This window comes from Corapipo altera, unplaced genomic scaffold, assembly GCF_003945725.1.
Source record: "Corapipo altera isolate COAL_440 unplaced genomic scaffold, ASM394572v1 68, whole genome shotgun sequence".
Classification (NCBI taxonomy): domain Eukaryota; kingdom Metazoa; phylum Chordata; class Aves; order Passeriformes; family Pipridae; genus Corapipo; species Corapipo altera.
In genome coordinates, this window is record NW_020884919.1 from 2677248 (window position 1) to 2690101 (window position 12854).

A 12854-nucleotide genomic window follows, 5' to 3' on the forward strand; every position below is an offset into this window, starting at 1 on the left:
TGTGGGGGTTCTTTTTTAAACACTACAGAACAGCCCACCTACAGCAGCATAGAAAAAAATAATCTACATAAATAAAACCTTTATAAAATTGGTAATTTGAAGAAATAGAATCTTATAGCTGTTTCCACATTGACTTTCTAACACAGCCAGGTGTGGTGTTGGGACTGCTGATGGTCTGTGGTTCTTGTTGCTCTTAAACTTTGGGAATGATGGTGAAGATTGTTTAGACTGTTACAGGTTTGTTAGAACTGATCCTTATATTGCAGGATTCTTGTATTTTAGCTGATGTAGTGAAGTATTTTGTTAATGCACACACATGTACCTATATATGAAAAAAAGAGCTTAATTTGTACACTTTAACCATCTTTAGCAATCCAGTTGTTTCTAGTAGCCACTATTCATCTAACTTGGAGAGCACACAGATGATGTGCCAGATGTGTGGGGGTTTGATGGATTTGTCAGGATGCAGGAAGGGAGAAACCTGTTCTGGTATTGAATTGTAACCCTAATCTGGGCTCACACCAACATGGTAACTATGGAACTTGTCTAGAAAGGCCATAGAAATTGTTCCAACAGATTGTGACAGGTATTTCCTTATCAACCCACTCAAAACTAATGGGAGCAAGAGAGAACAGAGCAAAGGTTCTGAGATATTGATCTGGAGTCTTTGTTGCCTTCCCATGGCCAGAGGGCAGGGTTGGATGGAATACTGGGAAGGAATTGTTGGCTGTGAGAGTGGTGAGGACCTGGCACAGGTTGCCCAGGAAAGCTGTGGCTGCCCCTGGATCCCTGGAAGTGTCCAAGGCCAGGTTGGATGGGGCTTGGAGCAACCTGGGCTGGTGGAAGGTGTCCCTGCCCATGGCAGGGGGTGGAACAAGATGGTCTTTAGGGTCCCTTCCCACCCAACCCATTCTGTGATTCCATGATTTACTGCAATATCTCTCTTGGTGGGGATGGGTTGTGAGCTGATGATTCTGCTGTGTGCTCTGCAAACACCTGTGTAGTGTTTTAACTCCTCATCCTGAAAAATTTTATAGACGTGCTTAAAACTGAGGTTAAATTGTAATGAATGCTTTCTTTTGATCTGCTGCACTGGGAGAAAATAACTCTCTTATTTTCCCACTTTCTCCATAACCAGGGCTGTTTTTTTGCTGCACATATTTTTAATTAAGAACTTTCATTAGAAGGAGTAAGGGAAGACCAATGGAAAACCTGAAGCAGGAAAACAAATTATTCTCAATCACTGATACCTACATAGTTAATAAAAAAAGATAAAATGACTTTTAAAACTAGATATATTCAACTTTTTTGTTATATTGTGAAAAGTTCGCTTTTTTGCACCAATTTCTGTGCTGGTGCTTAAGCAGATCACAACTGGGAGCAAAACCTTTCCTAAAGAGTTGAGAGTCCTGGCCTGGGTTTGATTCTAAACCTGGGAAATGTAGAGTTACTTTTGCACGCAAACAGTGGGCAAAGTGGGTTTTGGGATGAATTAGATGTGGGACCTGCTTCAGGAATCCTCAAATAATGATGAGGTACCTTCCGTCACTGGATGATAGTGTGGCTTTTGGGTGATTTTGTAAAGCTGTTCCTCCCTTTCTGTCCATGAAAAGCAGTTCATGTGTCCATCCTTAGACACCCCCTTTTGTTTTACCTGGAGTATCTGTTTGAATTAAGCTTTAAAATGTTATAAACCAGAATCCTGCATGATGAAAAAAAAAATTGTATTGGTACCAGTAGGCAACGTGATATTAAGTCACTGACATTCATACATTCTGTGTCTGTTGTATTTCCTTTTTTTTTTTTCCCTCTGGAACAAACTAAAAAGGCTTTGGCAAGGCAGGGTCTTACAACATCAAACTGTACTGAAGGCAGATTTCCACAAAGTGCTTGCACAGCACAGAAAGTTTAAGTGTTGGCACCGAGACAGGTTCGTGTGGTACAGAAGAATTCTTATATTTGAATGTTTCTCTCTTACAAGCCTTTATATGTCAAACTTTAAGTGGAATTGACTGTTTATCCCAGTTGATTTTGACTAGTGACGCCTTCCAGGTTGGAGGGCGCTCCCTTCACTCTGTTTCCCATCAGCACTCCTTGACTACCGGCATGTGGTGCCAATTTGTTCCTTCTGTACAGAGAAGAAAAGAAGTTTGGATTTAATTTTAAGCCTTGACACAAGGTTTAATTTGCTAAAAAGGGGAGCTGTGCCATTGTAAATCTTGGAGGAGACACCAAGGTTGCAAAAATTGTCAGCCCAATCTGTTTTGAGCACCACTTCAGTCGGGCTATTAAAGGAACAATATTCCTTTTCACAGCTTGTTCAGCTGTGTCAAACCACACAGGTTAGCCTGGAGTTGGCCATTTATTGTACTTTTTACTGCTTTCTGATCAAGTTTGTATGACAAGGGGGAAATTTCTCTGCTGAAAATGATTTATCAATACTGTAAATAGGCAGGGAAAAAAGGTTATTTTTCAGGTGACTAAACCTCAAAGCAGAGCAGCTTAAAAATTTACCAGTGAGACTCACAAAAAAGAATAAGATCATTTTCCTATTAAAATCTTCCTAGACTTACAGAGCTAAATTCATTGTGGATCTGCTACTATCTTTTGAGAAGAAAACTCTGGTAGAACATGCTGTTGACACTCAAGTACTGGATTATTACTGGTGTTGAGTCAGACCACACTGAGCTATAAAAATCTTTGGCCCCACGTGTAGATTCTGATCTTGTCTAAGATGATGTAAATGCTCCCTCTCCCTTCACTGCTTATATTGTAGAGGAGGAAAGGGTTTAGCATGAAACTCCACATCTCTGCTGACAGTGTGGATTTGGTCATTGGCTTCAGCAGGGTCAGGGTTTTAGCCTCTGTCCTAATTCTTTGTAAATGTTTTCTGAGCCATGATGATATTACCAAAAACAAGGGCAGTATGACGTGATGGGACTCGGTAAATATTTATTTAAACTAGTCTGGTTTAAAAAAAATAATCGTTTCGGGGTTGATTAAAACTCAGATATTTAAAATTAGACCAGCAAAGCTCTAATACATTAATATATACTAAAACCTACACAGTATCTTGCTTCAGCCTCTTTTATTTTGCTTTTTAAGAAATGGATGTCTGACCCAATAGTTCATTTATGCTCATCTGTCACGTAAGTCCTTTTTATTTCTTGGATTAAGTGCTACAGACCTAATAAATCATTGCTGCTCCTCTGGCACCGTTCCAGCTCATGTTGTCAATCTGGGCAATGTGTAATGTTTTAATTTCTGCAAAACAGCAAGTTTTTGTTAACTTTAGCTCTGTGCTGTGACTGACTGAGCCTTCAGGATAGCTTCCAGTTTTCTATATATACCGGGTGACTAATACAGTGATTTTAATATCATCAAAAATCATTAATTATAACGTAAAAAACATACTTTGGCCTAAAATGTAAGGGTTGTGTTATCCTGCTCCTCCTACTCTTTAGTTTTGTTGTGAAGAAAGCCTAAACCCCCTTTGGATGTAGAAAAACACCCCAAAAGGAGCCTAAATCTCCTTTTACTCTCTCTCATTTACCGTGTTTCTAAACTATGTTTCTTTTCGTGTTCTGAACATGTGTTTTGCTTTTTCCTCCTCTGCCATGGTTGACTGGGTGGTTAGATGTGTGCACCCTGAAATGTTCTTCAGCATTTATCAAACTGAGCTGTGGTGCAGTATTTTAAAGAAAGAGGCGAAATTAGAGGTGTGCCATAAGTTGGACTATTTATCAAAACCTTTGCTTTTTGGGAATATGTGGCTGGAATGAGACAGCACCTAGTTCTATATTTCCAAGGGCTTTTTTAAGCAACACAAGCACTTTTGCCAAAACAGAAGGGAATGTTGATCCTGTTTTCTCTTTGCATGGGGAACAAGGTGGAATCCGGGCTAGACAGGGAGAGTGGGAGCCAAGGGTGGGGCCCTGTGTGAGCTCAGGAGCACAGCAAAACAAGCCCCTCTCACTGTGCCATTCAAATATCAGCTCTTGCATCCCCAAGCACAAGCATTTTGATTTTTTTTTTCCCAGACTTAAGGCCATACTCTGTGTTGTGCATCATACTCCTGTTCCAGATGAGGGGATTTATGGAGAGGAGGTGTTGGGTGCTTTGCAGGAAATGGTGTAGCCACTTTATCTGTGCACAACTCCTCACTGAGCAGCTCTGTATCCCAGACCTTTTTCTCCTGGTGTTTATAACAGGATAGTTACTCCTCCTGAAGTTGAGGGAGGAGTGCAGTCAGATGGGCTTCTACAACCTCTCTGATAACTTGTCCCACTCCACCTCTTAGTGGAAAGATCCATTTAACCTTTGGCTGCTCTGAGTCAGAAATCCTGCTTTCCCAGTTTCAGGTATCACTGGGGTCTGACACAGGTCTGACGGAATAAAGCACATTATGTTTTAATCACACATAACAAAGACCATTTACAAACAGCAGGCCACTTGTAAAATTAACCTGAATTTATGACATCCTGCTGCATTTCAGTAAGAAGATGGATACTGCAGCGGAGTTGATTAGGCTGTGATTCATCATTCCTCTTTCTAGAGCTGAGTTACGTGAGATACTTTCTGCCAGTGAGCATTATGTGTGTGTTTTATTTGATGATGGCATGTTTTATTTGTTAATGGCATGTTCTATTCGATGGTGGCACCGTAGATTTCAGTGCAGGGAGTAGTTTGTGTGTCCATCTGATCTAGAAACCAGCCTCAGATCTGAGCAAACCATTCCCACTGAAAAAAGCCTGATGACCCAAGGCCAGCCCTCTATGCCAGGAGCAGGGATTTAACTCAGCTGCCAAAATCTGGGAGTGCTCACCTCCCAGTGCCCTGCTGAGAGTGGGAGATGCTGTTGGAGAGGGGATGTTTCTCCTAGAAGGAGACCTCCCTGAACTCCCTTCTTATCCCAGTTGTCCTAATATTTCCATTTAGGGCAAGACAACAACTCTGGGACTTCTATAAGGTCTTGTGATGAAGCAAAATGTTGTTTACCTGCAACAAACAGAGAGAAACCCTCTCCCATGTGGCCACCAGGAATGTCTCCGGAATGATCTGTTGGTCCTGGATGCAAATGGCATCCAAAGGCACGCAGTGTTTGTGCACTAAATCAGGCACGTTCTGAAGGCAGGATAATTTGGAAAGATGACCATTTATAGAAGATTAGTTGTCCTCTGACCACAGTTACAATTATCTGGGAGAACAGATAGGTCAGATTGATTTAAGTTGCTTTTTTTGGTAAAAGCAGTATATTCTGTTAAAACTGGCCGGCGAGGAGATTTGTTTCCGTGCGGGTGCGTTTTTTCAGCACCGAGGGAAATGAATGGTTATTTCATAAGCTTGAACATCCATCTTCGGATTTACACAAATTTAAAATTATATTCCTAAGAGTTTGCGACGGGAGCCAAGACTTATTTTCTGCTTATTAATCTTTCTCCCTGATCCAAAAACATCCCCAAACTTTGTTTAGCCGTGCAGTCTCTTCAGACTGTTGATTGTGCTGTAGTGGGGTTGAGAATGTTTCAGTTTATGTAACCAGGCTCTCTGTTTAAATTTCCATGACAGATCTTTTCATTTTGTTTACAGCCAAATAACAATGCAAACGTGTCCTGCTCCAGCCGTGGACGTGGTGTGCGGTCATCGAAAAGGGCGCTCGCCACATTGATTTCTTGATCTTATCCTCTTTAAAACTTATTTAAAAACATTTCATTGTTATTTGCCGGCTATTAGCGAGCAAAAATAAGCTTTCCTTATTTACATAAGGATGAGAGCTGGTCACTGTGTCTTCTTGGTTATTAGTTGTTTGGTTAATCACAAAGCTGTGTTATTACAGCCTATTTGCAGTTTGCAGTTCAACCACACATGGCATAGCGATGAAACGTTTTTCTGCGAATCCAAATGCTTAAGTCAAGTCATATCTTTAATCTGTTTAGAGCCTTGCAATATTTAAAATGGTTTGCATGGGTTTGATTATAGAGTTTTACGTAGATGTGTCGGTGGTGTGGGGTTTGGTAACGCGAACGTCAGCGCGAGGCAGATTTGGGGCAAAATTAATGCTCAGGGACAACTTCCAAGGGAATTCATGGAGTCTCTTCTGGCTTTTCCATCTGGTCCTTATCATGCAGAGATGTCCAGTCAGCAGTGTTCAAGTTGTTCTCAAAATTCTTCCCCAACCTCTCTAGGCACAGAAGACTCTTGTTATATATCCTTGATGAGATTTCTGAACCTTCCTAAATCCTTTCTGCTCCTAAGGAAAATAGAACAACTTCTATTTGCTTTAGTAGAATTAATTTAAGTGCTTACTTAGTATTTTAACACAGATTTTTGAGGTAGGTTCATGGCACAGTCTGAGCTTAGGCTCTATTTCTACTTACTGCAAAAAACACTCTATATCCTAAAATTCTGTTCAGAAATTCATTGCCCTCTGTCTTAAAACGACTTGAGTATTTTCCTTCTGCTGCTTTCCCTATGGTACATTCAGGAATGATGTTCCTATTGTGCTTTTTTCTGATATCCAGCTAAAACTCAACAACAGCAAGTTCATACCCATTCATACCTGTGGCAAGACAAAGATCTCTTTATTCACCTTTCCGATATCCTGAGCAGTCACATTCCTCATCCACTACTGCTTTTCCTGGGATTAATGTGCCACCTTGAACTTGTACTTTGTATAACTGTATTTAATTCCATTTATATTAATCTGATCAAGGACAGATGATACATTTATAGGAACTATTACTACCTTTTGTGTATGGTTGATACCCAGTATTATTTAATCACCAATAAACTTCACCACGCTCCTCTTAATGGCAAAATCATAAATGAAAGATAAAGGTTTATTTTAAAAATCTTATTTAAGGAGCTTCCCCAGTATCTCCCTTCCAGTTCAAGAGTAAAACCTATTGAAGTTGATGCTTCACATTGTTTATTTTTCATTCTTATTTTGCTACTTTCCACCTCATTTCTCTTTCTTCAGCTTCAGTTTCTCCTTGATGAGTGCTGTGTTTACAGTAGATTTTCATGGTTCTAGCAGGGCTCACTATCACTGTCTTGCAAAAACATTTACCATCTACCTCTTTCTTTTTCAGAAATAAAAAGAGTGCAGTATAGAGCATATATTTAAAATTCCTCAGACAAATATTTTTTCTTTTTCCTTTTTTTTTTTTTCCCTCTCATTTATTTTTTTCTGCATGAAATTTAGTGACTTAAATACTGTTTGTTCAGGATTTCTGGATATCTGGCTACCTGGGAAACACAGTAGATCCAAATGGTCCCCTGGAGGTTTGGAAACTCTGGAAATGCCCTTTGCAGAGAACAAGTGCAGTGGGGCTTCTGTTGCCAGGAAATGTCCAACCAAACAGCATCTTCATGGTCAGGGCATGCACAGTAAATCAGTTTTTTCCCAGAATTATGAGTTTTATGGATTTTGTATGACCCAGTGTGTGCACACAGACTCCTTTTTGAAAAATACTGATCAAATGGGTGACAACCATTGTTTACTCCACTCTTTGCACGCTCTACAAAAAGAAAGAGGAGCTGTTTCAGTTTTTGTGTTGTATTCCCAGAATATCAGTAGCCCCATATAGGGAAAGAGGGTTTAAACTGCATCTGCTTGGTAAACTAAAACATGTTTATGTGCCTGATTTGCTTTCTATATAAAATTTTTGCCTGTTTTCCCTAGAACTTTTATTTGGGTATTACCCAACCTGGGATGCAGCTCCACAACTATTTTGATAGCTCAGAGTGTCTGGCTGTGGATAATATCGAGCTCTGAGATGGATCCATAAGATCCTTCTTAACTTCATAGAGTCACAGAATAGTTTGGGTTTTGTTGAAAGGGACTTTAAAGATCATTTCCTTCCACCCCAGGGACACCTTCAGCTATCCCAGGTTGCTCCAAGCCCAGTTCAACCTGGATGCTTCCAGGGATGGGGCAGCCACAGCTTCTTTGGGCAACCTGTGCCTGTGAAACATCTCTGGGTGTAATATTTTCTGTGACAGTACCAATCTCCACAAAGGTGAGTAATTAATTACTTCACGCTGAGGTGGAGATCAGGATTCAGATGGATGAAATGATAAATGTGAGTGGTGTGGAGATGGCACAAAGGGTAAAAATTCCATGAGGTGACTAAAAAAAACTTGTCTCGAATGACTGTCATCAAATTCTTTCAGCTACAGATGATTAAGTGCATCCCCATTATATAAAAACTTTTGTAAAGGAGCCAAAAATATTAAGTGAACTTGCAGGAAATGAGGAAGAATATAAAAAAATGAGGAAACAAACCTTTCAGATTTCCAAGAAACGCTTTTTCTTGGAAAAAGAAAACATGAACATCCCCCTATTTTCTGAACAAATGCATGTGGAGTGTGAGTGACCAAGGGATTAATTCTTCCCCTGCATAAACCCGGGATGAAATACTCAAATTCTCAACTATGTGAACTGCTCAGCACCTGAGGATGCTAAATAGTTATTGCAAGAGGAAAATGTGGAGCAGAACCATCAGGCAAAGAGAAATCCCACTCACGTGCCTGAGAAAACTTCAGGTAATGTCTCAAAAGGAAAGTTCTGGAAAAGCTCTGCTAAAAAAACAGAAGCTGTGAATTGTGCCATGTGGTATTAAAGAATTTAGAGGGCACACTGAGAAGTTCCATATCAATACTTTTTCTTAAATATATTCAACAAAGGGCCTCTTTCCCTTCAACACTTTCAAATTTCGGCTTTCTCTCCCTTCTGCTTTTTAGCAGAATCACTCAAAAAAAAACTTGCACAGTTATAGCTTTTAGTGTAAAATCCCTGGATTTCTTGCTTTTTTATTTTGCTGCTTCTCAACTGGTTTAGAGAGAATTTTCGAGTTATAGCCTAAAAATGGAATATTAAAAGAAAGAGATTATAAAAGCAATTGTAGAAAAGTTTGGGAGTTCAGAACTTGTAACTCTTGTAGTAGCTACAGCAGGGCTGCACATGAGGACGTGTCATTTTGTTCTCCCACAGCTCTCTAAAGTGGAAAAAATAACTTATTGAAGCTTTGATTTCTTCTCAGGTCTTTGTTGATCCATCAGTACAAAATATGTTTCCAATAATGATGGTTGAAGGAAGAAATTCAGACTCTCAGGTTCCTTGAATAAAGAGTTTTAAAACCTCATTTTCTGCTCAATTTTTCTTGAATTTCAATTACTATTTGGTGAATCCTGCATGTCTGGAAGTGTAAATCAGTTCAGGAAGATGCTTTGGGATTCGTTGTTTTATCTGATTCCCTGGAAAAATCTTAATAACTGGCCACTGGGATTGAGTTTCCTGGAACAGGCTGAGTATGGGAATTCTTCAACTCTTGTTTCAGTTTTTTCCTGCTCCTAATCAGAGCTCACAACTTTAACTTAGATAAGTTGACAGTTTTCATTGCTTTCTTGTGTGGTTTTTTTTAATTTTGTTTTGGTTTTTATATAATAGAAAATGATTACTTGGGGCTTGGCTTGTCCAGGGGTCTAAATGGATCATTCTTATCTTGAAATATTGTAGGGGAGCAGAACATCACACAACAAAAGCAGCTTCAACCTTCAGACTGATCAACAGCGTCTCACTTGTGAACTTTTGTTTGCAGAATTTGTTTAGTCTGATTTTTTTTCTTGAAGTTACAATGAGATCTTTGAAACAACTGTTGAAATGACAGATTAATGAAATTTTTGGCAAAAATGGATGTTTCCCTAGTGCATATTTTTGTTCATTAAACACACAGAACCCTGCAGCAGGAAAAGAGTTAAGTTTTGAAATGTCTCAGAAAAAAAATTATACTTTCCTGTGGACATTAAGTAAATTTTCTATACTTTGTGATTTTAATAATAAAAGTAATATACAGGATAAACTAACATTTAAGGAAAGCTATATTTTAACCTCTCTGGTTTTTCATCTGCTGTAATAGATGGGAGTTTTCACTTCTCTATCCTCTCAATTGTGTGCTGTAAAACCTGTTAGTGTCACTGAAGATTATACTATGGAGAAATTTAGTCTACATTTTACATCTATGAAATTTTTAAAAATGGTGTCACATTCCTAAAATGATTCTGCAGGACAGTTCATCCAACTAATTCATAGGAAGCTGCTTTTAGACCTTTCAAGGTATAATTAAACTGGGAAGGAAATGGGTGAGAGAAAGCCTTGTTTGCTCAAGCAAACTAAATGTCCTGGGATAAAATTAAATATATAAAAGAAATAAAACCTAAATATATAGAAAAAATAGAAGGATGTGTGTTTTATCCTTCACTTCCAGTGGTTACCACTTGGTTCTGGAATATTACTGTGGGAGCTCTCCTGGTTTAGATCTGTGCTGTGTTGCAAGGTTTTCTCTTCCGGATGAAAAGGTGGGGTTGGAAGCTGTCCCTGGTTATTCTGTGAGATGAGGAGAGACAACTGACAAATGGATTGGTGCCTTGAGAAAGAAAATAGTTTGTTGTACAGGTGGATTTCTGTTAAAATGAAGTTTTATCGTGTCCTACAGTCCCTGGTGACCTACCGGCCATGGGAAGGATAATTAAATAATTAGTAATTTTGATCCCCACCAGGTGTAGAAATACAGTGTTTATTGGGTATAAATTGTTCTGTGATCACGTGAAAATGCAGAGAAGGAGGTTTTTGGGGAGCAGGAAGGAGGTTTTTGGGAGCAGGAAGGAGGCATGACCCATAATTTACTCCTGATCTCCAAGGGGTGACGCCTTCCCTTCAGCTGGGAGGTCGGGAGCGTGGTCCCCTCTGTCACTGGTGGTTTTTGGGTCCCCTCTGACCTGGGGCATGGGAACCTTGACACTCTTCCCAGTTTGGGTCCCATTAGTGAGGTACAATTAGATTATCGAAGAATGTACTTGAGAAAAGACACCTATTAATTGTAATTTGTACTCTGGCTAAAAATTGCTTCAGACTGAAATTTCTTCAAGTCCCAAAGAATCTAATAAGGAAAAACAACACATTAGGTTGTTATATTAAAACGTTTTAACCAGTTGCAGGCATAAGAATATTCCCGATTTTATTGCTTCTAGAAAAAATGTAACACTTCTATTTTTCAACTTCCTTCTCTGCTGTTCTGAGGGTTTTCCTTGCATTTTATTGGTTTAACACAGAAACTGCGTAAAACTGCCTTTTTCTTGCAGGGGGGGCATTTATTAAAAGAAGTTCACAAGTGTATTTTATTAGAGTAGAAGTCTGGAAAGTTTGTGGCATATTAAACTGTGCTCTAGCTGCATCTTTTTGTCATAAAACACTGTTGTCTCTCTGAACTGTACTTTTCTCAATAGAATATTTAGAAAATAAAAGCACAACTTAAACTTATTTTTAAGCAGGCTTAAATGAACTAAAGATACAGCACTTCACTGCTGTACATTGTATATCCCAAATAACGTCATCCTGCACAGTGTTATTTTGAGTATTGATTTTTTTTTCTCAGGCAAGAGTTTCTTTAAATTCCTGCAGAATTTAAAGTACTATTTTGACTCCTGTTATGGTTCATAAGGTATTGAAAATATCTATTTTTCCCCCAAAGATCTACTGAGTTACATTTTATCTTTAACATTGCAGTAAATGCCAATTGGTACAACAAATGTGAGCTGCAGTCTGAATAGTTAATTAATTATTACATTAAAAAGAGTTTATTTTTTGCAGTGATTTAGTGTTCTCTGTGATGTGGGATTACTGATGTACTGAAACATTATTAGATTTTTTATGAGGAATTCAGGATGGTTTATTTTTTTCCCATTGGGAATAGAAGGAAAAATAAGTATACAAGGAAGACCATAAATCCTAAATGCTTGTTCTTCACCAGACTAAGAAATTGGTTAAAATTCTGCTGAAGTTCACTAAAAAGGGGATTTTTAGGCAAACTATCCTGACCATCACTTATTTCCTCTCCCATCAATGATATTTCTATTTTCTCTTTTATGCTAAAAGTTGAGGCTTGGTAAATATCTTTCCTGTGTTAGGGATGGTTAAAATAAGGTAGAGATGGTCCAAGAGAATTGTGTTGATAATTTCATTGACCAGGACCTGGGTGGGAACTTCTGGTATAATCACAGTGTAATTCCAGAGTTTATTTAAACACAGCAATATTATTAATTTATACTAGCAAAAATCATTGCAACATGAGAGATACCATCAGTTTTACTTTGGGGTTTTTTTTGTATTTGGCAAGTTTTTCCCCTCTGCTTATCTAAATGTTGGGTTTTTTTGTTTGTAACAACACACTATAATACATATAAAGTTAAAGGGAAATTCAGCTTCAAGGTTTCTGTGCACGCCCTGTGCTGATTTCCTCAATTCAATGGTATTATTGGACTGTTTTCCCACAAATGCATAAGGTTTTCTGTCTGACTGACAGAAATTGTGCACCAAACAATTAAACCCAAGATATTTATAATGTCTACATGGTGTTATTCCTCCAAGCCTTAAAGCTGGTTGCACTGTGAAGCTGCTCTGTCTGCTATTGCTGAATCTCCCCCCCCAAAGAGCTTGGTCAGTTCCCTTTGGCCAGAAAACACTTCTGGAATTATAAAATATACTGGGCCTGTTCTTCCTTCCCTTCAGTAGTCAAAGCTCAACAAGACCAAAGCCTGCTGGACAAATAAAAAGAACTAAAGAGTTGAAAGAACTTGCAGAAAAAGCAGATTCAGGTTTGGTTTTTTTCCCTATCCATGCATGCCAAAAGGCACAACAAGGAGGAGATTCATATCAACAGTGTGGCAGATATCTTTTATTCTATAGTGACCCTGTCAGTAAAAGAAATTTAATATGGACTCTCCTGCCACTCTCTACCATCTCATTTAGGAACGTAGGTGACTGAGTAATGCACCCCAGGAAAATCCATCTTCTC

General features: G+C 38.8%; 1 long non-coding RNA gene across 1 annotated transcript; it reads left to right on the plus strand.

Annotated features, from left to right (window-relative positions):
• Positions 1 to 589: 589 nt before the first annotated feature.
• LOC113953237 lies at positions 590 to 4566 on the plus strand. The gene is made up of 4 exons (XR_003529801.1): positions 590 to 642; positions 1829 to 1930; positions 3106 to 3149; positions 4496 to 4566. It is a non-coding gene; the product is annotated as an uncharacterized LOC113953237 (long non-coding RNA).
• The last annotated feature ends 8288 nt before the right edge of the window (positions 4567 to 12854 follow it).